The sequence below is a fragment of the Loxodonta africana genome, unplaced genomic scaffold (genome assembly GCF_030014295.1).
Source record: "Loxodonta africana isolate mLoxAfr1 unplaced genomic scaffold, mLoxAfr1.hap2 scaffold_56, whole genome shotgun sequence".
NCBI lineage: Eukaryota > Metazoa > Chordata > Mammalia > Proboscidea > Elephantidae > Loxodonta > Loxodonta africana.
Window position 1 is genome coordinate 452761 of NW_026975283.1, and position 25993 is coordinate 478753.

General features: G+C 40.3%; 2 long non-coding RNA genes across 4 annotated transcripts in view; one reads left to right on the forward strand and one right to left on the reverse strand.

Annotated features, from left to right (window-relative positions):
* Positions 1-25993, forward strand: part of LOC135229843 (uncharacterized) — a 207446-nt gene that overhangs the window by 134577 nt on the left and 46876 nt on the right. The window lies entirely within an intron of this gene.
* Positions 1-25993, reverse strand: part of LOC135229841 (uncharacterized) — a 637733-nt gene that overhangs the window by 10345 nt on the left and 601395 nt on the right. For all 3 annotated transcript variants that reach the window (XR_010320505.1, XR_010320504.1, XR_010320503.1), the window contains one exon: positions 6411-6558. This is a non-coding gene — a long non-coding RNA (uncharacterized LOC135229841). The remainder of the gene's footprint in view (positions 1-6410; positions 6559-25993) is intronic.

The following is a 25993-nucleotide window of genomic DNA, read 5'->3' on the forward strand; positions in this document are numbered from 1 at the left end:
CCAACCTGCACTGAAGGCATTGGCAAAAAACACGGCTCCAGGAACTGATGGAGTACCAAATGAGATGTTTCAACACAGGGACGCAGTGCTGGAGGCGCTCACTTGACTATTCCAATATATTTGGAAGACAGCTACCTGACCAAATGACTGAAAGAGATCTATATGTGTACCCATTTCAAAGAGAGGTGGTCCAACGCAATGCGGAAATTATCGAGCAATGTCATTAACATCCCACGCAAGAAAAATTTTGCTGAATATAATTTAAAAACAGTTGCAGCAGTACACAGACAGGCAACTACCAAAAATTCAAGCTGGATTCAGAGGAAGACATGGAACGTGGGATATCATTTCTGATGTCTGATGGATCTTGGCTGAAAGTAGAGAATATCAGTAAGATGTTTACCTATTTTTGTTTCCTATACAAGCACACTCAACTGTGTGGCTCACGACAAATTATGGATAGCTTAGCAAAGAATGGGAATTCCAGAACACTTAACTGTATTCATGCGGAATATCTACGTAGACCAAGAGGCAGTCATTTGAGTAGGGCAAGGGGATACCGTGTGGTTTAAAATCAGAAAGTTATGTGTCATGGTGGTATCCTTTCACCATACTTACTCAATCTGTATGCTGAGCAAACATTCTGAGAAGCTGGTCTCGAAGAACAAGAACATGGCATTAGTTTTGGAGAAAGATTCACTAACAACCTATGATATGCAGCTGATACGACCTTGCTTGCTGAAAGTAAAGAGGACTTGAAGCAGTTACTGATGAAGAGCAACCACTACAGCCTTCAGTATGGATTACACCTCAACATAAAGAAAACAAAAATTCTCACAACTGGACCAGTAAGCAACACCATGATAAACAGAGAAAATACTGAAGTCATCAAGCATTTCATTTAACTTGAATCCATAATCAATGCCCACAGAAGCAGCAGTCAAGAATTCAAACAATGTATTGCATTGGGCAAATCTGTTGCAAAAGACCTCCTTGAAGTGTTGAGAAAGAAAGATGTCACTTTGAGGACTAAGGTGTGCCTGAGCAAAGCCATGATATTTTCTATCACCTCACATGCTTGAGCAAGTTAGACAATGAATACGGAAAACCGAAGAACTGATTCATTTAAAATATGGTGTTGGCAAAGAATACTGAATATACCATGGACTGCCAGAAGAATAAACAAAACCATCTTGGAAGAAGTACACCAAGAATGCACCTTAGAAGCAAGGATGGCGAGACTTCGTCTCACGTGCCTTGGACATATTTTCAGGAGGGACCTGTCCCAGGAGAGGCTCATCATGCTTGGAAAAGCTGAGGGTCAGAAAAAAAGAGGAAGGCGCTCAACAACATGAACTGACACAATGGCTGCAAGAATGGGCTCAAACATAGCAATGATTGTGAGGATGGTTCAGGATCAGGCGGTGTTTCATTCTGTTTTACACAGGATCGATGGCATCTAACAGCCACAACTAACATATGTATGCATATATATATGTATGTGTGTATGTGTGTGTGTGTATATATATATACCCATTGCCATCGAGTCGGTTCCAACTCATAGTGACCCTACAGGACAAAGTAGAACTGCCCCACAGAGTTCCCAAGGAGCGCCTGGTGGATTCGAACTGCTAACCTTTTGGTTAGCAGCTATAGCTATTAACCATTATGCGACTAGGTTTTCCATATATATATATTCTCTTCACTAGTTTTGCATCTCTAGAGATCCCAGCTAAGACATTTGGTACCTACTGTGGTTCTAGAGGAACCAAATCTTAAGGATGAGTTTTCTGAATTGATTCTCAAGTCTGGCTAGTCTTAAAGGCACTGATGACTGTCTCCAGTAGTAAACAGGCTATTGCTAATCCATGGTGGGAGGTGACAATAGAAATACGCAAAATACTACTACCACTGGATCAAATATTTGTGAGAGACAAGGCTCTGCCTGATTACATATTTGATACTTTTCTATAATTTTGTCAGAATAAGAATAATAAGGAAGCTGCTTGGTTAGTCCTGCTTTTGCTAGTCACACTGGTGAATGAAAGAAATGGGCTCAAAGCTGAAGCACCACATACAAGATCTGAAAGCTGCCACTTGTGCCCAGAAAGAAAACCATATTTCTTATAGTAACAAGGCTAATGCTGCCAAAAATAAACTCAGATTCTTATCATAAGAGTGACTGAATTAAAGCGCCAGTTGAATATCCAGCCTCAAATGGTGTCTGAAGTTAGAGTGAGGGCACTGATTGGGAAGAAATGGGATCCTGAAACTTGGGATGAGGACATATGGGCAGACAGTCAGGAAGCGGGGGACAATGAACCTCCAATTTCTGTTGAATCGCTCTTCCTAACAGAACCAGACCTCTTACTCCCATCTGAAGAGATTCTCTAATTTTGCCTGCTAAGGCACCCTTCCCAGTAAAACAATTATCCCTTCCACCTCCATCTAATGAGATTACCCTCAGCTGTGCCTGAAGTGTCTTGTTTGAGTTATCTCCTGGGGTGGTATCTGGGGCATTGCCTGGGGCATCACCTTAGGCAGATGTCTTATAAGACACGGCTGAACATCCCACTGCCACTGCCCATTTTTGCTTCTAGACCTATACCTAGACTTCAGTCCCAACAAGCCCCAAAAGGTGAACTATGAAGTGTGACCCAGGAGAAGGTATGCTAAACTCCAAAAGAACTGCTTGATTTTTCTAATACATACATACATACAGAAACCTGGTGAACATGTGTGGGAATGGCTATTATGGGTGTGGGATAATGGTGCAAGCAACATAAAGGTGGATTAGTCTGAGTTTATTGATATAGACCCAGGAAGCATAGATTCTTCATTCAGTGTTTCAGCTTGAGAGGTTAGAAAAGGACGTCATAGTTTATTTGGTTGGTTTACTGAAGCATGGATTAAGTGGTGGCCTACAATAAATCAAGTGGAAATGGCAGATCTGCCATTGTATACTGTAGGAGAAGGTAACCAAAGGCTGAGGGAAACTGGCAGGTTAGAATGGATTTATTAGGCTGGACCCACAGACCCACACACGGAGTGCCCAGAGGGCTTTCTTTGTACCATAGCGGTGAGGTACAAATTTGTGCAGCAAGCCCCAGCATTATTGAAGACTTCTGTGGTTGCTATTTTATGTAAGTAAGAGTCCACAGTGAGAACTGCCCTAACTGAATTAAGACACCTAACTACAATGCAGTTGACTGGACCCCGTGGTGGTAGCAGCCAAGTGGTGGCACTCAATCAACAAAGACAAGGTGGGTGTGGTTACCATAACAGACAGTAGAGTCAAAGCAGTAATCAGAATAGTCTGCTCACATGGATTTATGGCAATGGCTACTTAGTCATAGTGGCCCTGGGAGTGAAAGAGCTGGGAAATGTACATCTCCTGGTACCTAGTGTCTTAGATATCTAGTGCTCCTGTAACAGAAATACCACAAACGGATGACTTTAACAAAGAAAATTATTCCCTCACAGTCTAGGAGGCTATAAGTCCAAATTCAGGGTGCCAATTCCAGGGGAAGACTTTCTCTCTGTCACTCCTAGGGGAAGGTCTTTGTCACCAATCTTCCCCTGGACAAGAAGGTTCTCAGCACAGGGATCCTAGGTCCAAAGGATGCACTGCTCCTGACACTTCTTTCTTGGTGGTACTGAGGTCCCCCTGTCTCTCTGCTCTTTTCTCTTTTATATCTCAAAAGAGACTGACTTAAAACACAACTTAATCTTGTAGATTGAGCCCTGCCTCCTTAACATAACTGCTTCAAATCTTCGCTCATTAACATCCTAGAGGTAGGATTTACAATACATTGGAAAATCACACCAGCTGACAAAATGGTGGATAATCGCACAATACTGGGAAGCATGGCCTAGTCAAGCTGATATATACATTTTGGGAAGACAGAGTTTAATCCGTAACACCTAGTATGCAGCTATCCACCTGTTAATGCCTTTTTCTCCACACCTGTTTGGAAGTATCACCAGAAACAGTGTGCCTTCTCTCTGACCTAAGTATATAAGGACCAAATAATATAGAGGAATCTCTGTTACATTTTCTCCATCTTACCAATATTTGGCCTCATAGGCAGACCCAGTCACTTAATTGCACGGCAGAATGAAGAGATTAAAGCCCCAACATTCTTGCCAGTGGACAAGGAAGGTAGCTGCTCAGACATCAGAGAGCCTCAGAGAGACAGAGACCAGGTGGCTCAAGAGAGGGATACCATAAAGTTGTTTTTCATACCCCCCTCCACTCCCATAGTTGCATATGCTTTGCTCTGACTCCAAGAAGTAGATCAATCCTTTGAGAACTGCATTATGGGTTAGAACACCAACAAGGTCCCAGACTGAGTGACACTCCCATAGATTACAACCAAATATCATCGCAAAGTCTTCAAAATCTGAACTGACATCTGAGCCACAGCATCCAGAAGTTGGGAAAGAACCTGCAGCCTGAACATAACTGGGTCAAGTGATTGCTAAAACAAACAACATCAACATTTTCTGTAAGATTGAAGTAAGACATAGTCTTGGAATCATAGACAAAAACTTTAAAAAGCTACTTTAACCACGCTCAAAGAAGTAACGGGCACACCTTAGAAAAATAGAAAAATACATAGAAACCATTCACGAATGAAAATTTTAGACAGGAAAAATAGAGATAAAAAATTCACTTGATCAGCGGAATGCTGTTGACAGACAAAAGGATCAATGAGATGAAAATAGTTCAATTGAAAATATCCAATCTGAAAACAGAGGACAAATATTGAAAAAAAAAATGAACAGAGCCTCAAAAAAATCCAAAAATATCTAACATTTATTTACTGGAATTCCATAAGGTGTAGAGAAAATATGTGGTGTAGAAAAAAGTATCTAAAGAAATACTGGCTCAACACTTTCCCAATTTGTTGAAAGACATAAACTTACAGATTCAACAAGCTATGCAAACTCCAACAAGTTAAACTCACATAATTTTACGCCCAAATGCCTCACTGTCATTTGTGGAATAACAAGGACCAAGAAAATATCTTCAAAGAAGCTAGAGAGAAAACAACTCATCTCACACAGGAGAAACAATTGGAATGACTCTGTATTCATCATCAGAAGCCATGGAGGCCAAAAGGCTGTGAAAACAACATTTTTTCAACACTGAAAGAAAAGAAACATTAACCCAGTGTTCTATAGGCTGTTATTTCCTTCATGAGTAAAGGAAAAATACTGACATTCTCAGGTGAAGGACGCTTAAGAGAATTCATCGCCACCAGACTTGTTCTAAATGAAACACTAAGGAAGTTCTTCAGGTGGCAGGCTTGGAATTTCAGGAATTATGGAAAGCAACAAAGTGGAAAGTACCTTCTGAAGTTTGCCGTTCAGCCAAAGATTAGACAGGTCTATAAAACAAACAATAACACACGTGAAGAAAGTGTTTCTTAGTTCAATCGTGTGTATGAGACCAAAAGTGCAAAACCTGCCCAAAAGCACAGAAAAGAGGGCAGGATGGAACAGGAATCATGGCGGATGGAAACGGGGAACTGGAGCATAGAAGAGAATACTGACACATCATGAATATTGCCACCAATGTCACAAAACAATTGTGTATAAATGGCTGAACAAGAAAGTAATTTGCTCTGTAAAGTTTCAAATAAAGCACAATAAAAAATTTTTAAAAAGTGGTAGGTATCTGGGTAAACATATTATGCCAACCCTGCTGTCACTGCACAACATGGCGCAGGACTCCCCTCTTTGGAAAGACTTTCTAGCCTATTGGAAACACTTTGGAATATACTCTTGGTGGCAAATTAGTATTAGAGAATGGGATTATTTTGAAAATATGAGATGTCTGTACTCATGCCTGGTGAATAAACTGGATAATAAAATTTTCAGAGCGAAATGAGATGTTCTAACAGAAAAATAGGCCTGAATTCCCACGTGGGCCATGAGCCTACTCTGAAGGCCTTTCCCAGAGAGGCATTTCAGGCACTTCTAGAGCAGCAGGAGCACTGGGGAATGCATGTATCAACCTCCCCCAGGGCCTTCTCTGAGGAGTAAGTACCTGCTTTAGTACTAAGCTTAGGGGTTCATAAATAGTCATTCTGCATAAGGTCTTCAGGTTCAAGTCTGTAATCCAGCTGGGATTCTGTGTGTGCTGCATCTCTGCATCAAAAGAACATACTTCTAGAAGCAGAATGCCAGGAGAGAGGCGGTTGGGCAGTTGGGGGTGGGGGGTGCTGCGCAGACAGGGGTGCCCAAGGGAGGCACAATATAGTCATTCTGCAGCAGGTCTAGTCATTCTGCATAAGAATTAGAATGCTTCTGTCAATGCATAATAGTTTACATACAGGACATAAACAAAGTGACTGAAGGACAAAGTTGAATAGTAAACCAAGCCACTCCCTGTCAATCCTTACCTGAGAGGGTCTTCATCAGGACTTCTGGGGATGGAGAACTACACAGTAAACGCTGATTTATTTTACCTCTTCCTTCCTCAAGAAACAGGAACTGGTGTTAAGATGTCAGGTGTCAAGCCCCAAACTCCTCTTCTGGTCTGTATTTAAGCTGTATAATAAAACTGGGATCAGGCAATCAGCCGTGAGCAGACAGACCCAGAGTATTCCCAGTGCCCCACATCTTTGAGCTCCAGTGAGATCCTGTTCTTAGTCACTAGATTAGCAGAGGAGCTGAAAGACTGAAATTCCGTGTTTTAAGGCAACTTGGGCTTCAAACAGTCACTTATTGCTAAAGTCATATTTCTCTGTGTTAATTTATGATCCTTAACTCAAATCCGGAGTTTGGAGCTCATTTTGATAACTCCTCATTAGTCTGCATAGACTAGATTCTGCTCACAGTCAGTGATGACAATGGAGGAAACAAAGTCCCTAGCCCAGAGGAGGGACTGCTCCCCATATTTGGGGAAATGCCCCTGGGAAGCATCGGCGAGGTGCACTTTGGCCTCTGTGGCTTTGCCTTCTGCTCCTGGAATTGCACCCTGGGGGCCTCCATATGCAGACCCAGAGTCCGTGGGTGACCACAGCTCCCCCGTTCTGGGTCATCGTCCGGACACACGTTGCGATATGCTTCCTGCCCTCCTTTCCAGCATAAGCGCTGCGATCACAAGTGGCAGAACCAGTTCTCAGGTCCAGACCCTAGACCTTGCCCTCCTCGGCCTTAGGCTTCCCCTAGTCCTGGTGGAACCTGCAAGCCTGGCGGATGCGAGGTTAGCACCCGGCTGGGTGGGCTTGGGCCTGTCTCAAAAGGCTCATGGCGCACGCAGGTTCCTCCTCCTTGGAGCCTGTGGGCTTGCGGTGGGCAGCCCGGCATCTCCTGCCTCCCTCGGGCGCCCTCTCTGGGCAGCAGCTCCCCTCCCCCTACCCCACCAACCACCCAACAGTCGCACTGCCTGCTTTCTGCTTCTAGAAGCGCGTTCTTTTGATGCACACATGCAGCACACACAGAAGCTCAGTTGGATTACAGACTTGAACCTGAAACGCACAACTTTAAAACTACTAGACTGGGGGGGGTGGGTATTGGCAGTGAAAAAAGGAAAAAAAAAATAAGAAAGAGAACAATTACAAAAAAAGTATTAGAAGACTGTATCCTCACATTATGGACTCAAGAAGGTTGCGGATAAACAACTGCATAGATAGCATACTGTTGTCTCTTTGCAAATAAGTCTTAAATGAGGGAATTTGGTACCGGGAAGAGTTGCAGAGCCTGACTTTGGGGAAATCTGGGATTGATGAATTGCCTTGCATGAGGCTACAAGCCCTGATAATCAATATTTGAAGATGAGATTCGAGCAACCTAGAACATGCATCAGAATTTTTTCTAAGTAAATTAGCACCAGAAGATGCCTTTAACCACTAAATAAAATGGGTCAGTAGTTCAAGATCTCCCTACAAAGAAAATGGCAGACCTAGATCGTTTCCAGTCAGGTTCCAGCAAACATGCAAGAAACAGTCATTTTAATCTTGTACATAGTCAACAGAGATTAGAAAACCATGAGATACTCCCCTAACTTGATCCTTAAGCCTAGTTTAAAAATGATAACAAATTTTAGAGAAGGATGGTAGAAGAAGAGTTAGAGGACAAGCACACTCAGTAACTGAAATGCAAAACCCTACGTAAGATGCCAGCAAAGGAAATCCAGCAAAGTATAAACCACGTAACATGCCATGATCAAGGCGGTTTATTGTAGGCATACAAATTTGAGTGAACGTTAAAGATTTAGTAATTTCACTCACCACATGCATAGGTGAAAGAAGCGAAGACATATGCTCACCTCAAGAGATGGGGGCAAAGCAGGTTGATAAAATCCAATCACACGGAGAGATAAGGACTAGGAGCAAATATAGAACAGAAAAGGAGTTCCCGAACGTGGAAAACTACAACTAGCATGATAGTTCATGGTGACGTGTGGGACATTCTCTTTAAAATTAATAAACAATAAAATAAGGGTGCTTCTATCATTACTTTTATTAAACATTGAACACCGGAAGTGTAAGCTAGTACAAAAAGAGAAAAAGTATAAATGCTATTCATAGATTATAGGACTGTCTCCATTGAAAACTGTAGAAAATAATGGAATTAATAGTAATCATAAATAAAAAATAAATTGAAATTTCAATGCATCAGCATCAAGCTGACTCTGTCATAGCTCTTAGGTGAAAGCAAAGGACACTGATAGGGAAAGAGCAGGTTTGGGTGGTCTAGACCAAGGAGGGAAGAAAATTATTCTGCACTGGGCTGAACTTATAAGAACGGGTATGTGTGTTAGCTACCTAGTCCCTCCATAACAAAAAATAACACAACTGGGTGGCTTTAAAGAACAGAAATTTATTTTCTCACAGTTTAGCAGGTAGTCGTTCGAATTCAGGGCATGGCTGTAGTGGGAGGTCCTTCCTTGTCTACCTCAGCTTCTAGTAGATGCCAGCAATCATTTGTGTTCCTGGCCTTCTAGAAGCATCTGTCTTCTTTGTCTGTCTTCCTTTTCACCTGTTTGTGTCTGTGTGTATTCTGCTCCTTTTATAACTAAGAAGAGTTAGGCTTAGGACCCACCCTACATTGGTATGACCTCATTCACATAATAAAAGCAGGCCCCCTCTTTCCTAACAAGGTCAGATTTACAGGTACAGGGGTTAGGATTTCCACATACATTTTGGAGGGACACAATTCAATCCCTAACAGTCGACTTACCAGATATTCTGGATTGAGAGTACTCGCATGAACAGCTGAGAGTGGTTCCAATTCTTTGCTACATTTGTTGGCTGAAACTTGTCTCAATGGTCACCCAAAGGAATGCTGGAGCAATTTATTGTGTAGGACCTGGCCAACCATTCCTAATCACATCCATTGTGTGGAAAAACACACAATCCCATCACCAAAGCCTTGAGAAATTCATGGATAAGAAAAGAATGGTGGTTGGAACCAAGAATTGTTTCATAGCCTAGATAACATGGTGTAGGTGTTAGATATTCACATGGAGATGTCAGGTAATAAAACTTCACCCCACACGGAGATGTCAAGGATAATACCAACAGCTAATGTTCATTGAGTACCTACACTGGTGCCAGGCACTCCTGTGCTTTTCCTTTCATGTTTGCTTTCATGATGGCCATATGAGGAATGTATCATTATAATGCATAAAGAGGTCAATACAGAGAGTTAGGCTGACATTTGAATATATGAGTCTGGACCCAGGAGGAGTTTGAATGGATGGAGGTATAAACCTCACGTCCTTAGCTACAAATAGACAGCAGTGAACTCACTGAGGCATCCTAGAGGGAGGGTGTCAACAGAGAGAGGAGCAGGCACCAAGCCCAAGGGTACTCGGGTATCTAGAAGCCTGCCAGGTGAACAGCAGCCAACAAGCCTCTCTGAAGTCCAGTGTGGTTCCTGGAGGGTTGTCTGTCCTTGCTCTCAGCTGCATTTCCCCAGTGCTCCTCCCACCTGCACTGGGTTGTCCCCTTCATGACGACAGGGACAGTGTGTACCTTTCACCACTGTATCTGCATAACATAGACTATTTCTGGCCCATGGAATATACTGACTGAAAGAAAAATAAACAAACGATAAGTACGTAAAATCCTTCGTAGTTGATACCTTGGGATACATTAAGGGGCTTCATGAGTAAGAGGGAGAAAAACTGATCAGGGCTGCTTCTGAGACCATCTCTTAGGCGTAAAGAGTGTTAAACAATAATTAAACAAAGAGATTTAATGACAGAGATGTATGTTAAAAAGATGTAAGTATACGTTGAAGATTACTAGAAACATGCACATTTATTATTGCAACTATAGTCAAATCGTTAAAAAACATATACTACATGCACACAGAATATTATAAAGTAATTTAATGCCCTCATTAAAAAAAAAAATTTATCATGAGAAAAGACTAATGATGAATGAAAATATCAGGATATAATATCCGTGTTAATATACATAAATGTGTGCGCTAATACACACATGAAACCAGTTGCCACTGAGTCAGTTCTGATTCATGATGACACCACTGTACCAGAGTAGAACTGTACTCCATAGGGGTTCCAATGGCTGAGTTTTCGGAAGTAGGCTGCCAGACCTCTCTTTCACAGCAATTCTGGGTGGACCTGAACTCCAACTTTCTGTCAGCAGCTCAAGATATTAACCATTTGCATCAACCAGAGACTCTAATACGCATACATGCCAATGTAAGTAAGATAACAGACATATCGGAACGTTAATAATTTATTCTATGCATTACGTATGTTTTCTTGTTATTTATTGCATACTTTCCCATTGCTTCCAAGTTTTTGAGGAATAGAATGTACTTCTGGAAAAATTCATGAGAGATTTTTAAGTAATGAAATAATTAACAGAAACAGAATGAGTAAATCTGTGGCAAGGCAGCCCATGAACCCAAGATTACAGTAACACTGGTATGAAAAGGAGAATTGTGGAGTCCTGAAGCTCAGTGGTCCCATGCATGCATCAGGAAAGAGGGAAGAGCAAATAAACAAGGAGAAAATACAGTGAGCCAGAGGAGTGGGAGCCCTCTGTTGTGGGCACAGTTTTCTCATGAAACTTTAGATGGACACAATGGGTGGGATTATCCACTTCCATCACACAAACATTTTTATTACCCTTGATTTTAACGGAACTATGTTATAAAAACAAATGATAAAATAAAGTATAATAAAAGAATAAATCTCATAGTGGACTACTATCATTTTCCCCAGCCACTGAGGAGGGCAGGAGACACACACAGGAAAGAAGATGGAGCAGTGTGAAGAATCATGCCTAGGGAAGTAGGCAGCCGTGCAGGACCAACTGGAAGAAATGGCACATTTTTTCTGAGACCTACTCCAGCTCATAACAAATTATGGATAACATGGGGAAGAATGAGATTTCCAGGACACTTAATTGTTCTCATGAGAAACCTGTACATAGAAAAAGAGGCAGTCATCTAAACAGAACAAGGAATACTGCATGGTTTAAAGTCAAGACAGGTGTGCATCTCCATTGTATCCTTTCACCATACCTATTTGACCTGTATGATGAGCAAATAATCCGAGAAGCTGGGCTGTCTGAAGAAGAATAAGGCGTCAGGATTGGAGGAAGACTCATTAATAACCTGAGATATGCAGATGATACAATCTCGCTTGTTGAAAGTGAAGAGGCCGTAAAGCATTTACTGAAGAAAATCAAAGACTACAGACCAACAGCCTAACAACAGGACCAATAAGCAACATCATGACAACGGAGAAAATGTTGACATCACTAAGGGCTTCATTTTACTTGGATCCACAATAAACACCCACGGAAGCAGCAGTCAAGAAATCAAACGACACATTGCATTGGGCAAATCTGCTGCCAGAGACCTCTTTAAAGTGTTCAAATGCACAGATGTCACCTTGAAAACTAATGTGCGCCTGACTCAAGCCATGGTGTTTTCAGTCACCTCATACGCACACGAAAGGTGGGCAATGAATAAGGAAGACTAAAGAAAAATTGAAGGCACTGAATTACGGTATTTGCAAAGAATATTGAATATACCACGGACTGCCAAAAGAATGAACAAATCTGTCTTGAAAGAAGTACAGCCAGAATATTCCTTAGAAGCAAGAATGGCGAGGCTTCATCTCACATATTTTGGACATGTTGTCAGGAGAGATCAGTCCCTGGAGAAGAAAGTCATACTTGGTAACAAGTGGCCACAACAACCAGCTCAAACATAACAACGACTGTGAAGGCGACAATAGGTAGTTTAACATACATTTTGACCCATACGAATTAAAATTTAAACAATTATTTCATGCCTTTTTGTAGCGGTTTCAGAATATACAATTAAAATAAATGTAAACAATTAACAGAAAAAATCTCTGAAAATAAAATTTAATTTTTTTAAGTCACTGCTCCATAGCCCAAATCTAAATGGCTTGATATAAAGCACTGGTATTTGTGATTCACAAAAAGCAGGTGCCAATTCCTGAACTGAAGTGACAGGAGAAACTCCCCATGCTGTTAGAGCCCTGAGTATGGGCCCTAATCCAATAATCTGTCCTCATTAATTCCTTTTCATTTCATCTCTGTGAAAGAGGGGAGGGAGAAGGTGAGAGAGGGTTACATGTGCCTATTCTGTTCTTTAGCATCTAGTTCACTGCCAGGAACAACTATTCATAAGAGGCTACAAAACATTAAAGTACAAATAAGGAGGAAAACCTCCTAGTATATATATGTATTAGGTGGCACAAAGAGTTAAGTGCTCAGCTACTAACTGAAAGGTTGGCAGTTTAAATCCACTCAGTTGCCTTGGAAGAAAGGCCTGGCAATCTACCTCCAAATGGTTACAGCTATTGAAAACCGTATGGAGGGCAGTCCTACTCTGAAAACTCACGGGGTCGTCATGAGTGAAAATCTCCTCAACGGCAACTGGACTGGTAATCTATATATGGCATAAATGTTGGGAAAATTAGTTTCTGAACATATACACGGCATACAGAATACACTGCACATTAGTATTATGTGCCAAAACCCACTGTCATCAAGTCGATTCTAACTCATAGTGACCCCAAAGGACAGAGTAAAACTGCCACATAGGGTTTCCAAGGCTGTAAGTCTTCACTGAAGCAGACTGCCACATCTGTCTCCTGCAGAGAGGCTGGTGGGTTCGAACCACTGACCTTTCAGTTAGCAGCCAAGTTCTTTAGCCACACAGCCACTAGGGCTCACTGCTGTCATGTACAGTGATTACATAAGCAAATTCTGAAACAAACTGCCTGGGTTTAAATCCTAACTCAATCTATCAGCTGGTTGATCTGGGAACGTTACTTTACCTCTCACTGCCTCAGTTTCCCATTTCTAAAATGAGTCTTATTCAAAAGGTTGTTACGCAGGTTAAATAAAACACACAAGGCACTTAGAAAAAGGCCTTACACACAGAATGAACACAATAAATGTTAGCTTTCATAATTATCAAGGGAATACAAACAGCTTAGTTGAAGAAACTTCCATTGAGAAATAGTTGCGTTCCAAAATTCATGTGTAAAGTCATTTACATCAACTGTTAAAGTTGTATGTTTAGATTCAAGTGATTACTGAGGTATGATCTTGAACAGAGTTCAGGGGACTATACAGGCTGACTCTGCATGCCCTTCTCCTGCACATCCATTCCATCTCCCTTGGAGCCCAGACATCATGTTATCAATTAAACCCCTCCCACACTGGTGGTGTAGTGTTTAAGAGCTATGGCTGCTAACCAAAAGGTCATCAGTTCAAATCCACCAGGCGCTCCTTGGAAAGTCTATGGCACAGTTCTGCTCTGCCCTATTGGGACGCTATGAGTTGGAATAGACTCAGTGGCAATGGGTTTTTAATGGGTATGAGTTAACTGTTCAGTGCTTAAAGACATACCCAAAGCAACCACGAACACAAAAGTATAGTAAAAAGTTCTTATTTCAGAATAGCAAAACCTTTTTCTAACACAGTGGTGAATTAGGGTGGACTGTGTATCAAGAGGAGGCCTGGTGGCATAGTGGTTAAGAGCTCAGCTGCTAACCAAAAGGTCAGCAGTTCGAATGCACCAACTAGTCCTTGGAAACTCTATGAGGTAGTTCTACTCTATGCTATAGGGTCTCTATGAGTTAATATCAACTAGGGTCTGTACGGGTTGGAATCAACTTGATGGTGACAAGTTTGATTTGGTTTGGATTAAATTATGACCCTAAAAAACGTGTGTTTCAACTTAGTTAGGCCATGATTCCCACTATTGCCTAGTTGTCCTTCATTTTGTGATTGTAATTTTACTTTAAGAGGATTAGGGTGGGATTGTAACACCACCCTCACTCAGGTCACCTTTCCCTGAGGTGTGGCCTGCACCACCTTTTATCTCGCAAGAGGTAAAAGGAAAGGGAAGCAAGCGGAGAGTTGGGGTCCTCAGACTATCAAGAAAGCAGCACCAGGAGCAGAGCATGTCCTCTGGACCCAGGGTCCCTGCACCTGAGAAGCTCCTTGACCATGGGAAGGATAAGGACAAGGACCTTCTTCCAGAGCCGAAAGAGAGAGAAAACTTTCCCTTAGAGCTGATGCCTTGGACTATTAGCCTACTTTAATGCGAGGTATTAAATTTCTCTTGGTTAAAGCCATCCACTCATGGTATTTCTGTTACGGCAGCACTAGATGATGAAGACAGTGGGTAAAGGTGGAAGGGGTGGATGAAGGACAAAAAAAGAAAAATGGACAACAAGAGAAATATAAGAATTCAGAGAACTGTGAAAATTTAATTCCTGAATATACTTTCTTTCTCCTCCCTGTAACTGTAAGGACTTTTCTCATATACAGCATATATAAGTAAATCCTTGCAATATTTAAAACACTTAGATTTTTGTAAAACTCATTCTCTGAAAACTCATGGTGGCCCCATTAATTTGTGGCTTAAAAACAACTCAGAACTAAAAAGAAGCATAAATAAATAAATAAAGGCACTGCTGTCATTTGCGGGTGATGTTCTTTTCCTGCTATCCACAACCCACACACTTGGGAGTTAATTTTCCAGGGTCAGTGTTCACAGACCATCCTCTTTCTCTCACCCCCACCCCACCACCCTTAATTATTTAGAAAAGGCAGGGCCAGTCAGTGCTCCAAACATCAAGATTTCTCTCTAAAATGCCAACTCGCACTTGGGGAGCAGGCTACATTCTCAGCTATCAGCAATTCCACTAGCCCCTGCAGACAAGGAACATGTCTCCACTGAACTGCTCGTTGTAATTAAAAAAAAAAAAAAAGTAAAAAACTGTTTCTTAAAACCAGAAAAAAAAAAAAACAGGCATTTCCCTATTACCCACCCACCCCACTCTCCCACACCGAGTGCTCCCCTCACCACACACACACTCAAATATTTCCTACCAAGGGTGTGTCCCAAGCACGGGGTCTGGCTCCGCTCTTCTTTTACACCCCTTGGAGGCCTCTGGAGAAACCATACCTTTGGTTGGCAATTCCCTGAACCCTGCCTATTCAAGCTGGCACTTATTCAAAAAGGCAGGTGAGTCTTCAAGTCAGGTTTTTAAAAGGAGTTTAAGAGGAGCCAGGTGATATGCTTACTCACCCTCAAGTTTCTCAAAGGTAATAATTTCTTGAGATGTTTACAATGTCTCAACTATGGGTTAATTAAATCCCTTAGGATGGTGGGCATAGGAAAATCCTGCATCTCAATGCCCCCCACTTTGAAAAAAAAGAGGGGGAATCTCCAAAATTACAAATTTGAATTTCTACATACTTGATTGAACTAAGGAGTAAGTTCCTCATGTGTGTTATTCTTGGTTTGAGCTTGGTGGTGCAGTGGTTAAGAGCTCAGCTGCTAACCAAAAGGTCTGCTGTTTGAATCCAACAGCTGCTCCTTAGAAATCCTATGGGGTAGTTCTACTCCGTCCTATAGGGTTGCTAAGAGTCAGAATTCACTGGATGGCAATTGGTTTGTTTGTTTTTCAATCTTTGGCTGAAAGGTAGACTTTGTTATCAATTTATTAAATCAACTGGTAATTTGCTGGATATTTCTCATACAGGAACTTATGATGTCTTCAAATCCAGCCAATCAGGTTTAGGAAGAGAGAAACTTCTCTACCTTAGCCTCCCTGCCACTCCCACACCTTTTTCATTGATTTCCATGCCCTGTTTAAGTAACATCACTCATCACTTCTCACTGTCTAGGTTATCTGACCCAATTCATGGCAGTCAATTCCACCTGAGCCCTAGGATACCCTCATTTACATACTCTGCCCTGTTCCTTCACCAATGGCTGACCTCACATCTCCCCTTGAATGTCTACTAGGCATCTGAAACTTAATGTGGTTCAAATAAAATTCTTCGTCCAAGTGTCTTATCTACCTCCCAGTCTTCCTTATCTCAGCAAATGTTCTCACTATCCTCTGGATTGTTCAGGACAAAAACCTAGAAATCATCCTTGATTTCTCTCCTTTATTCAAATCTTGCATCCAATCCATTGACACATATTCTGGACTCTTGGCGCTACCTTAAAATAAATCCTGACTCTATCCACTTCTCACTACCTCCACCTTACAGCCACCATCATCTCTTGGTGAAAACTGGACTCCGTGCCACCGATCTTCCCTCTTACAGTCTACATAACAGCATCACCTCAGTGGCTTCTCATGGCAATTAGGAAAAATTCCCAAATCCTTCCCATGGTCTTTCATGATGCGGGGCTTGCCCACCATACTAACCTCATTTCCTAACAGTCTTCCCTCGGTTCACTCCACACTAGCCATGACTTATTTCCTGAGCTTCCTCAAAACATGCCAGAACACTTGGTTATTAAAGGGCCTCAGAAACAACTCTTTCCTTTATTGGCAATATCCTCCCTCCAGAACTTCATACAGCTATTCTCTCCTTTGATATAGGTCAGTTATCTCCTCAAATATCCTGATCCCATAAGCCTTTACTAACTATTAATCTAAAACAGCTCACCCCACTCATTCCCTCACATGCAACTCTGTCTTATTTTCAAAATATTTAGCTCTCCTTGACATTTTTTGTTAATTATTACCTGTAAATGTATTTTTTGTGGTTGAGAATATATGCAGCAAAACATACACCAACTCAACAGTTTCTACCTGTACAATTTAACGACATCGGTTACATTCAAGTTGTGCAACCATTCTTACCCTCCTTTTCTGAGTAGTTCCTCTGTCATTAGCATAAACCCACTGCTCCTTAAGGTTCCTATCTAATCTTTTCAGTAGCTGTTGGCAATCTGATGCCATATAGACAGTTCTTAAAAGAGCATATGCTCAAGGTAGACCATTTTTATTAGTTAAGTAGCTAATGTTCTGGAGCCCTCGTGGCACAGTGGTTAAGTGATACGGTAGCCAAGCAAAAGAAGAGCAGTTTGAATCCACCACCTGCACCTTGGAAACCCTATGCGGCAGTGCTATTCTGTCCTACAGGGTCTCTGAGTCGGAATCAACTCAATGGCAACAGTATGGTGTTTTCTTTTTTATACTTCAGTTTTAAGATGATTCAAGGGAAGGCTTTTGGTGTAATGTTTAAAGATTATCTCACGGCAATAGTTTCAGGAGTTCATTCACCCTCAATGGCTCCAAAAAGTCTAGGGTTCATGAGAATCTGAAATTCTGTTCTGCATTTTCCCCCTTTTGATCAGGGCTTTGCTATGGACTCTTTGATCAAAATGTTCAGCGACAGTAGCCGGGAACCTTCTGGTTCTTCTGGTCTCATGGCATGCTAGATGTTCTTTTAAAAAACATGAGTGGATGCTGGAGGTTATCAAATACTTATTTTATTACACCTATTAGTATAACCACATTTATTTTTCCTGTACATATGGCAAATTATACTGATTCATTTTTGAATGTTAAACTAACCTTGAATTCTTGGGATAGACCCAACTTGGTCATAATATATTCTTCTTTAGAGTATTGCTGGATTTGTTTTGCCTATTTATTTTTATATTTTGCATCTATGTTCATCAGTGACATTGGCCTGTAATTTTCCCATCTTGTGCTGCTCTTGTCAGGTTGTGGTATCAATATTCATTCTACAAGCTTTATAAAATGAGTTTGGGTATATATTTCATTTTATATTGAAGAATTTGTGAAGTATTTCTTGAATATTTGGCAGAATTTGCAGGAAAAGCCATCTGACATGAAGTTTTCTTTCTGAGAATAGTTTGAGCTCCAATTCAATTCTATTAACAACTGTGGAATTACTTTTGCTTCCTGTTTCTTCTTGAATCGTTGTTATTAACTTACATGGTATGATACGTTTGCCTACTTTACCTAAATTTGCAAATTTATTAGCTAATATGGTTCATAACATTCTCACATTATCTTTAAGTTCTGCAAGATCTGCAGTCATTTTCTTTCTAATTCCTGATATTCGTTATTTATACCTTCATTCTTTTTCACTTGATCAATCTTGCCTAAAGTTTGTCAATTTTACTAGCATTTTCTAAGAATTAACTTTAGTCTTCGTTGATCGTCTGTTGCATGTATCCAATCATTAATAGAAACAAAAATTCCTATGAATGTTTGTTTCTGTTTTTTTCCCAACATTTTGAATGGATGTTTAACTCACTTATTTTTCAAAATTTGTTCTTTCCAATTATATTTTTAAGGCTATAAGTTTCCTATATTATATTGTCTGTACTGCACCAATTTTTATATGTACTATGTTCATAATTGTTCACTTCAAAATATATTCTAATTTTCATTATGATGTCTTTTTTAATGCCTAGTATTTTAAAATATCCAAGCACATGGAGATTTTGTATTTTCTTTTTCTAAGATGGTTTTTTTTTTTTAATTATGCTGTACTTACACAGTATCCTCTATATTATTGCAGACTCTTGAAATTTGTTGAGACTTGCTTTATAACACAGTATACAGTTAATTTTTATAAACACTATGTATGTGCATGAGATGAATGTATATTCTTTAGTGGTTAGATAATGCACACACATACACATATATCAATTTGGTATTTTTATACATGTTAAATCTTCTGTATCCTTGACAATTTATGGACTTCTATGTTTCTGAGGGGTGTGTTAAAAATCTATTATGATGCATGATGTCAAAAGGAGCCCCAGTAGTGCAGTGGTTAAGCACTCAGCTGTTAAACCTTTTGATTTGATCCACCAACTATTCCACAGGAGAAAGATATGACAGTTTCCTTCCATAAATATTACAGCCTTAGAAACCCTTTGGAGAAGTTCTACTCCATCCTATAGTCACTATGAGTCAGAATTGACTCAACAGCACATAAGAAAAAATGTATGATGTGATGGAAACTGAGCAGTACGAAGGTATAAGAATTGAACCTACATCCAGGGTCAAAGGATGAAGGACAGAGAAAACAGCAGAGACATCCAAAAGCTTGGAAAAAAGGGGGCTGAGAGGACAATGGTTGGTGGTTTAAGGGCTTTGAAGGGCTACCACATATACTGAAGAATCTGAAGTGCAATATTCTTGCCTAAGGATGAAGACATGCTCATAAAGATCCTGACAAAGCTTTAGGCTTGCACCTCTGGCTGATCTTTGGGCTCCACGGGGGCAGGAAGTGAAGGCTAAGGCAGAGTTTTAGGTGCTCTTGCTTAGCACTGAAAGAACACCCCAGTTCAGAGCCAATCTGCAAAGACTGGGATAATGTTACTTTTTCTTTTTGGCTACAAGCATTTAAAGAAATCACTGTCAGGTCATGAACTGACTGCTGTCATAACAGAACAGAACTTCAGTGTCCACACATGAGAAGACATACAATCTTTGCAGAACTAGTTTGGAAACATCACTAAGCAAATGGATGACTGGCCCTCAACAATTAAAAAAAAAAAAAGCAAACCCTAATGACTGGAGGGACTCTGATTTCCAGAGTTACATTATAATATTTAAGATATCCAGTTTTCAACACACTATTTTAAGTCATAAAAGGAAAAAGAAAAGGATGGTTCATTTGTTAAGAAGAAAGAAAGAAGAGAATGAACACAAAGCATCCCTAAGGAAACACAGATATTGGGATTACTAGACAAAGATTTTAAACCAATTGTCTTAAATTTCCTCAAAGAGCTAAAGAAACCATAGACAAAAAAAAAAAAAAAAAAGAAACCAAGAGAAGAATGTATGAACAAGTAGAAAATATTAATAAAGAAATATTATACAAAAGAACCAAATAGAAATTATAGAGCTGAAAAGTAGAATAGCTGAAATAAAATTTTCATTAGAGGAGCTCAACAGCAGATTTGAGCAAGAAAGCAGGAAAATGTAAACTTGAAAAAGCACAACTGAAATTGTTCTAACTGAGGAGCGTAAAGGAAAAAGAATGAAGAAAATGAACAGAGCCTAAGGGACCTGCGGGACAACATCAAGCATACCAATATACTCATTAAGGAGTCCCAGAAAGGAAAGAAAGATGAAAGGACAGAAAGAATATTTGAAAACGTAATGACTGGAAGTCTCCCAAATGTCATCTAGATATCCAAGAAGCTCAATAAACTCAAAGGACAATAAATACATAGATATCCACAGAGAGACATAATCAAAATGTCAAAAGACGAAGACAGAAACTTGAAAGTAGCAAGAGATAAGTGACCCCTAATGTACAAGAAGAGAGTCTCAACAAGTTTAACTGTTGATTTTTCATCAGACACCATTGAGATGAGAAAATAGTGGGATGATGTATTTAAGATACTGGAAAAAAAATACAGAAACAAAACTATGAACCAAGATGTCAGTATCTAGCAAAACTATCTTTCAAAAATGAAGGGGAAATTAAGACATGCCCAGATACACAAAACCTGAGGGAGTGTGTTAGCAGCAGAACTGCCTTATGAGAAATGCTACAGGGAATCATTCTGGCTGGCATGGAAGGACACTAGACAGTAACTGGAAGCCATAAAAAGAAACAAAGACTCCGTAAAGGTAACTACTTAGATAAAACAAAGTCAGTAATATTTTTATATCACGCCTCTTTTTTTCATATGTGATTTAAAGCACGAATGCATAAAAATACTTACACATCTCTCTTAATGGACACACAATGTATAAAGATGCAATTTTTGTACCAGCAACGTAAGTAGGGGAGGTAACTGAGCTGAATAAAAGCAGAATTTTGTATACTGTTGAGGCTAAATTTGTATTAATTAAAAGAAGATTGTTATAAATATAAGATATTAATTGTAATCCTCATGCTCACCACTAAGAAGTTAAAAAATATAAGGAAAGGAAACAAGGAGAGGATCAAAATTGTACACTTGAAAAAAAATCAGTCAAACACAAAAGTGGACAGTAGTGAAGAAAATGAGAAACAAAATACGTATATGACCTACTATTACAAAGTAGAAGATATAAGTCCTTCCTTATCATGAATTGCTTTAAATATAAATAGATTAAATTCACAATTGGGATCATTAAAGTTGTGTGTTAACTTTGTTGGACCATGATTCTCAGTGCTTTGGCAGTTATGATGTAGTTTAGCAGTCGTAAAACGATGCAATCACTTCCATGATGAGATGTGATATAACGTGATTACCTCCATGATGGGATCTGCTGTGAGTAGCCAATCAGATGTAAGGGAGTTTCCTCAGGGGTGTGGACTGCATCCAATATAGGTGGACTTTCTGGCAAGGCTCTTGAGCTTTTGCTCACTCTGAATCCTGCAGCTGGCTCCTCTTCATCTGATCTCAAGTTTTTGGGACTTGAACTCTCAGCTTACCTTCCAATTTTGGGATTCATCAGCCTCCGCAGTCTGTGAGCCACGGGCTGCCAGCTTACCTGCCGATCTTGAGATTTGTCAGCCTTTGCAGCCTGTGAGCCACAGACCTGTTGTATGACCTGCAGATCTTCAGTTCTGCAGTCCCTGCATCTATGTGAGTCAGGAGAAGCCACCAGGCTGACCCATGGACTTGAGACTTACCAGCCTCTACAGCCTCGGGAGCCATTTCCTTGATATAAATCTATTTATATATAAATACATACATATATATACATCACTGGTTTTGCTTCTCTAGAGAACCCAGCCTAAGATACCAATTAAAAGACAAACACTGGCAGAATGAATAAAAAAATCATTCAATTGCTATCAAGCTGATCTGACTCATGGTGACCCCTCGCCCCATGTGTGTCAGAGTAGTAGTGACACACAAGTGTGTCAGTTCAACGGCTAATTTTTCAAAAGTAGATCGCCAAGCCTTTCTTCCGAAGTGCCTCTGGGTGGACTCAAACCTTCAACATTTTGGTTAGCAGCTGAATGCATTAACCGTTTGCACCTCCCAAGGACTCTATGTTTATTTCTGTATTACTTGTCTTTATACTATATACATACACACACACATAGACATCCATGAGTGGTTCATACAGATGCTTTGGACTTCGACTAGCAGGGCTCTATTAATTATTGATAGAAAAGTACTGATACCAATTACAAATGCGTATTTGTCCATTTCCCCTTTCAGATTCATTAGTTTTTGTATTTTGGAGCCCTGTTGTTAAATATGTACACATTTAGGATGGTTGTATCTTTTTGGAGAAGTGAACCTTTATTATGTTATGTCCCTACCTATTCCCAATAATACTCCTTTTTCTGAAGTATAATTTGTCTGATATTAATATAGTACTGCAGTAGAACTGGATAATTTTCAACCATTTCAAGAGGTAGCATAAGATCAAGAACTGATGGTATAAAAGGAAGAAATCGAAGCTGCATTGAAGGCATTGGTGAAAAAACTATCCTCTCTCCACCATCTTCACTAACTCTGACACCAACTGTCCCTCACACAGCACTCCCTACTTCTCTGCTGGGTTCAATAATTCATTGCAACGGCCACACAGAGCTCACAGTCCATATTCATGATTATGGGGTTTATTAGGGAAGTAACAGTTATAACTCGGGCTCAAAGACACTCAGGATACAGTTCTTCTATCAGGACAGCCTCTTCCCTCCTGTGCTCATAGGTGTGCCTCTGCCTGGCCTTGGGCCTCTCTCCAAAGGCACTCAGCTTTCCTTCTCCCTGGGCCAGCATCTCCTATAGCCGGGTCCCTGTTGCTTGGTCTCTCCTGCCATGGCATCTTACCGTCTTCAGGGTTACAGCTTCCTCTCTCTATCTCAGTCTCCTGCTTCTAGGAGCTTCTCAGTGCAGGGATCTCAGGTCCATAATATATGCTCAGCTCCTGGCTGTTCTTCCTTGATGGGAGTTGAATCCTCCTCTTTGCTCTGGAACTGGTTCTCTTTGAAGGGAAAACTAAACAATCCCCTTGGTGAGCCACAATTACCCTATCACACAGTCCTGCCCAAGCACCAGGGTGGATGTTATAAGACCATGGCTAGGAAGGCCACACAAAGTAAACAATCACATCACAGTACCTTGGACTCATTTTTCGAGTGAAGTATCAAAAATCCCATCGGAACGGATTGGTAAAGAACATAATCAATGGCAAGAACATTTTCATAATTATGTTTTCTGTATTTGGAAGAAATCTATAGCACTATTCTTATTTTGCCAATTCACAGGGATCACAGAGATTAGTGGTAGATATTGCAGTACCAGAAAACTCTCTGGTGAAACAGTCTGTGAGCAGTCTTACAAACGTGGATATTCCACCACAGTCAAAAGAATGACGTTACATTAATCATCAAAGAGAACATTTCAAGATCTAGCCTGGAGTACAATGTTGCCACTGATAGGCTAAAATCCATACACTTACAAGGAAGACCAGTTTATATGACTCTTCAAATTTATGCACCAACCACCAATGCCAAAGACAAAGAAATTGAAGATTTTAAACAACTTCTGCAGCCTGAAATTGATCAAACATGCAATCAAGATGCATTGATAATTACTGGTCATTAGAATGTTAAAGTTGGAAACAAAGAAGGAAAAGTAGTTGAAAAATACAGCATTGCTGATAGAAATGATGCCAGAAATCTCATGACAGAAGTTTGCAAGACCAGTGACTCATCCACTGCAAATATTTTTTTTCAACAACATAAACGGCAGCTATACACGTGGACTTTACCAGATGGAATACACGGGAATCAAACTGACTACACCTGTGGAAAGAGAAGATGGGAAAACTCATATCATCAGTCAGAACAAGGCCAGGGATCGATTGTGAAACAGACTGTCAATTGCTCATATGGGAGTTCAAGTTGAAACGGAAGAAAAGTAGAATAAGTCAAAAAGGGCCAAAGTATGACCTTGAGTATATCTCACCTGTATTTAGAGACCACCTCAAGAATACATTTTATGTGGTAAACACTAATGACTGAAGACCAGGTGAGTTGTGGAATGACATCAAGGATATCACACATGAAGAAAGCAAGAGGTCCTTTAAAAGACAGGAAAGAAAGAAAAGACCATAATGGATGTCGGAAGAGACTCTGAACGTTGCTCTTGAATGTCGGGTAGCTAAAGGGAAATGAAGAAATGACGAAGTAATAGAGCTGAACAGAAGATTTCAAAGGGTGGCTTGAGAAGAAAAAGTATTATAATGACATGTGTTAAGATCTGGAGATGGATAACCAAAACGGAAGAACACACTCAGCATTTCTCAAGCTGAAAGAACTGAAGAAAAAATTCAACCCTTGAGTTGCAATACTGAAGGATTCTACGGGTATAATATTAAATGACGCAGGAAGCATCAAAAGAAGATGAAAGTAATACCCACAGTCACTATGCCAAAAAGAATTGGTCGACCTTCAACCATTTCAGGAAGTAGCATATGATCAGAAACCGATGATACTGAAGGAAGAAGTCCATGCTGCACTGAAGGAATTGGTGAGAAAAAAAAGCCTCCGAGAATTGACGGAATACCAACTGAGATGTTTCACCAAATGGATGCAGCACTGGAATCACTCACTTGTCTAATCCCAAGAAATTTGGAATACAGCTACCTGGCCTATGAACTGGAAAGGATCCATATTTACACCTATTCCTAAGAAAGGTGATCCAACCAAATGTGGAAATTATCAAACAATATCATTAATATCACATGCAAGTAATATTCTGCTAAAAATCATGCAAAAGCAGCTGCAGCAGTACATTGACAGGGAACTGCCAGAAATTTAAGCAGGATTCAGAAGAGGACATGGAAGGAGGGATATCACAGCTGATGCCATATTGATTCTGGCCAAAAGCAGGGAATACCAGAAAGATATTTAAACCTGTGTTTTATTGACTATGCAAAGGCATTTGACTGCTTGGGTAATAACAAATTATGGATAACATTGCGAAGAGTGGGAATTCCAGAACACTTAATTGTGCTGATAAGGAACCTGATCAAGAGGTAGATGTTCAAACAGAAAAAGGTGATACTGCGTGGTTTAAAGTCAGGAAAGGTGTGTGTCAGGGTTGTATTCTTTTACAATACTTATTTAATCTGCAAATAATCTGAGAAGCTGGACTTTACCAAGAACACGACATCAGGATTGGAGGAAGACTCATTAACAACCTGCATTTTGCAGATGACACAACCCTGCTTGCTAAAAGATAAGAGGGCTTGAAGCACTTACTGATGAAGATCAAAGACCGCGGCCTTCAGTAGAGATTGCACCTCAACATAAAGAAAACAAAAATCCTCACAACTGGACCAATGAGCAACATCATGATCAACGGAGAAAAGACTGAAGTTGTCAAGGATTTCATTTTATTTGCATCCACAATCGACACCCATGGAAACAGCAGTTAAGAAATCAAAAGATGCACTGCCATCAGGCAAATCGGCGCAAAAGACCTCCAAAGTGTTGAAAAGCAAAGACATCACCTTGAAAACTAAGATGCAACTGATCCAAGCCAAGGTGTTTTCAGTGGCCTCGTATGTGTGGGAAAGCTGGCTGATGAATAAGGAAGACCGTAGAAGAATTGATGCCTTTTAATTGTGTTGGTGAAGAATTCTGAATATACCATGAACTGCCAAAAGAAGGAAAAAATCTATCCTGAAAGAAGTATAACCAGAATGTACCCTAGCCTAGAAGCAAAGATGGCTGGCTAGACT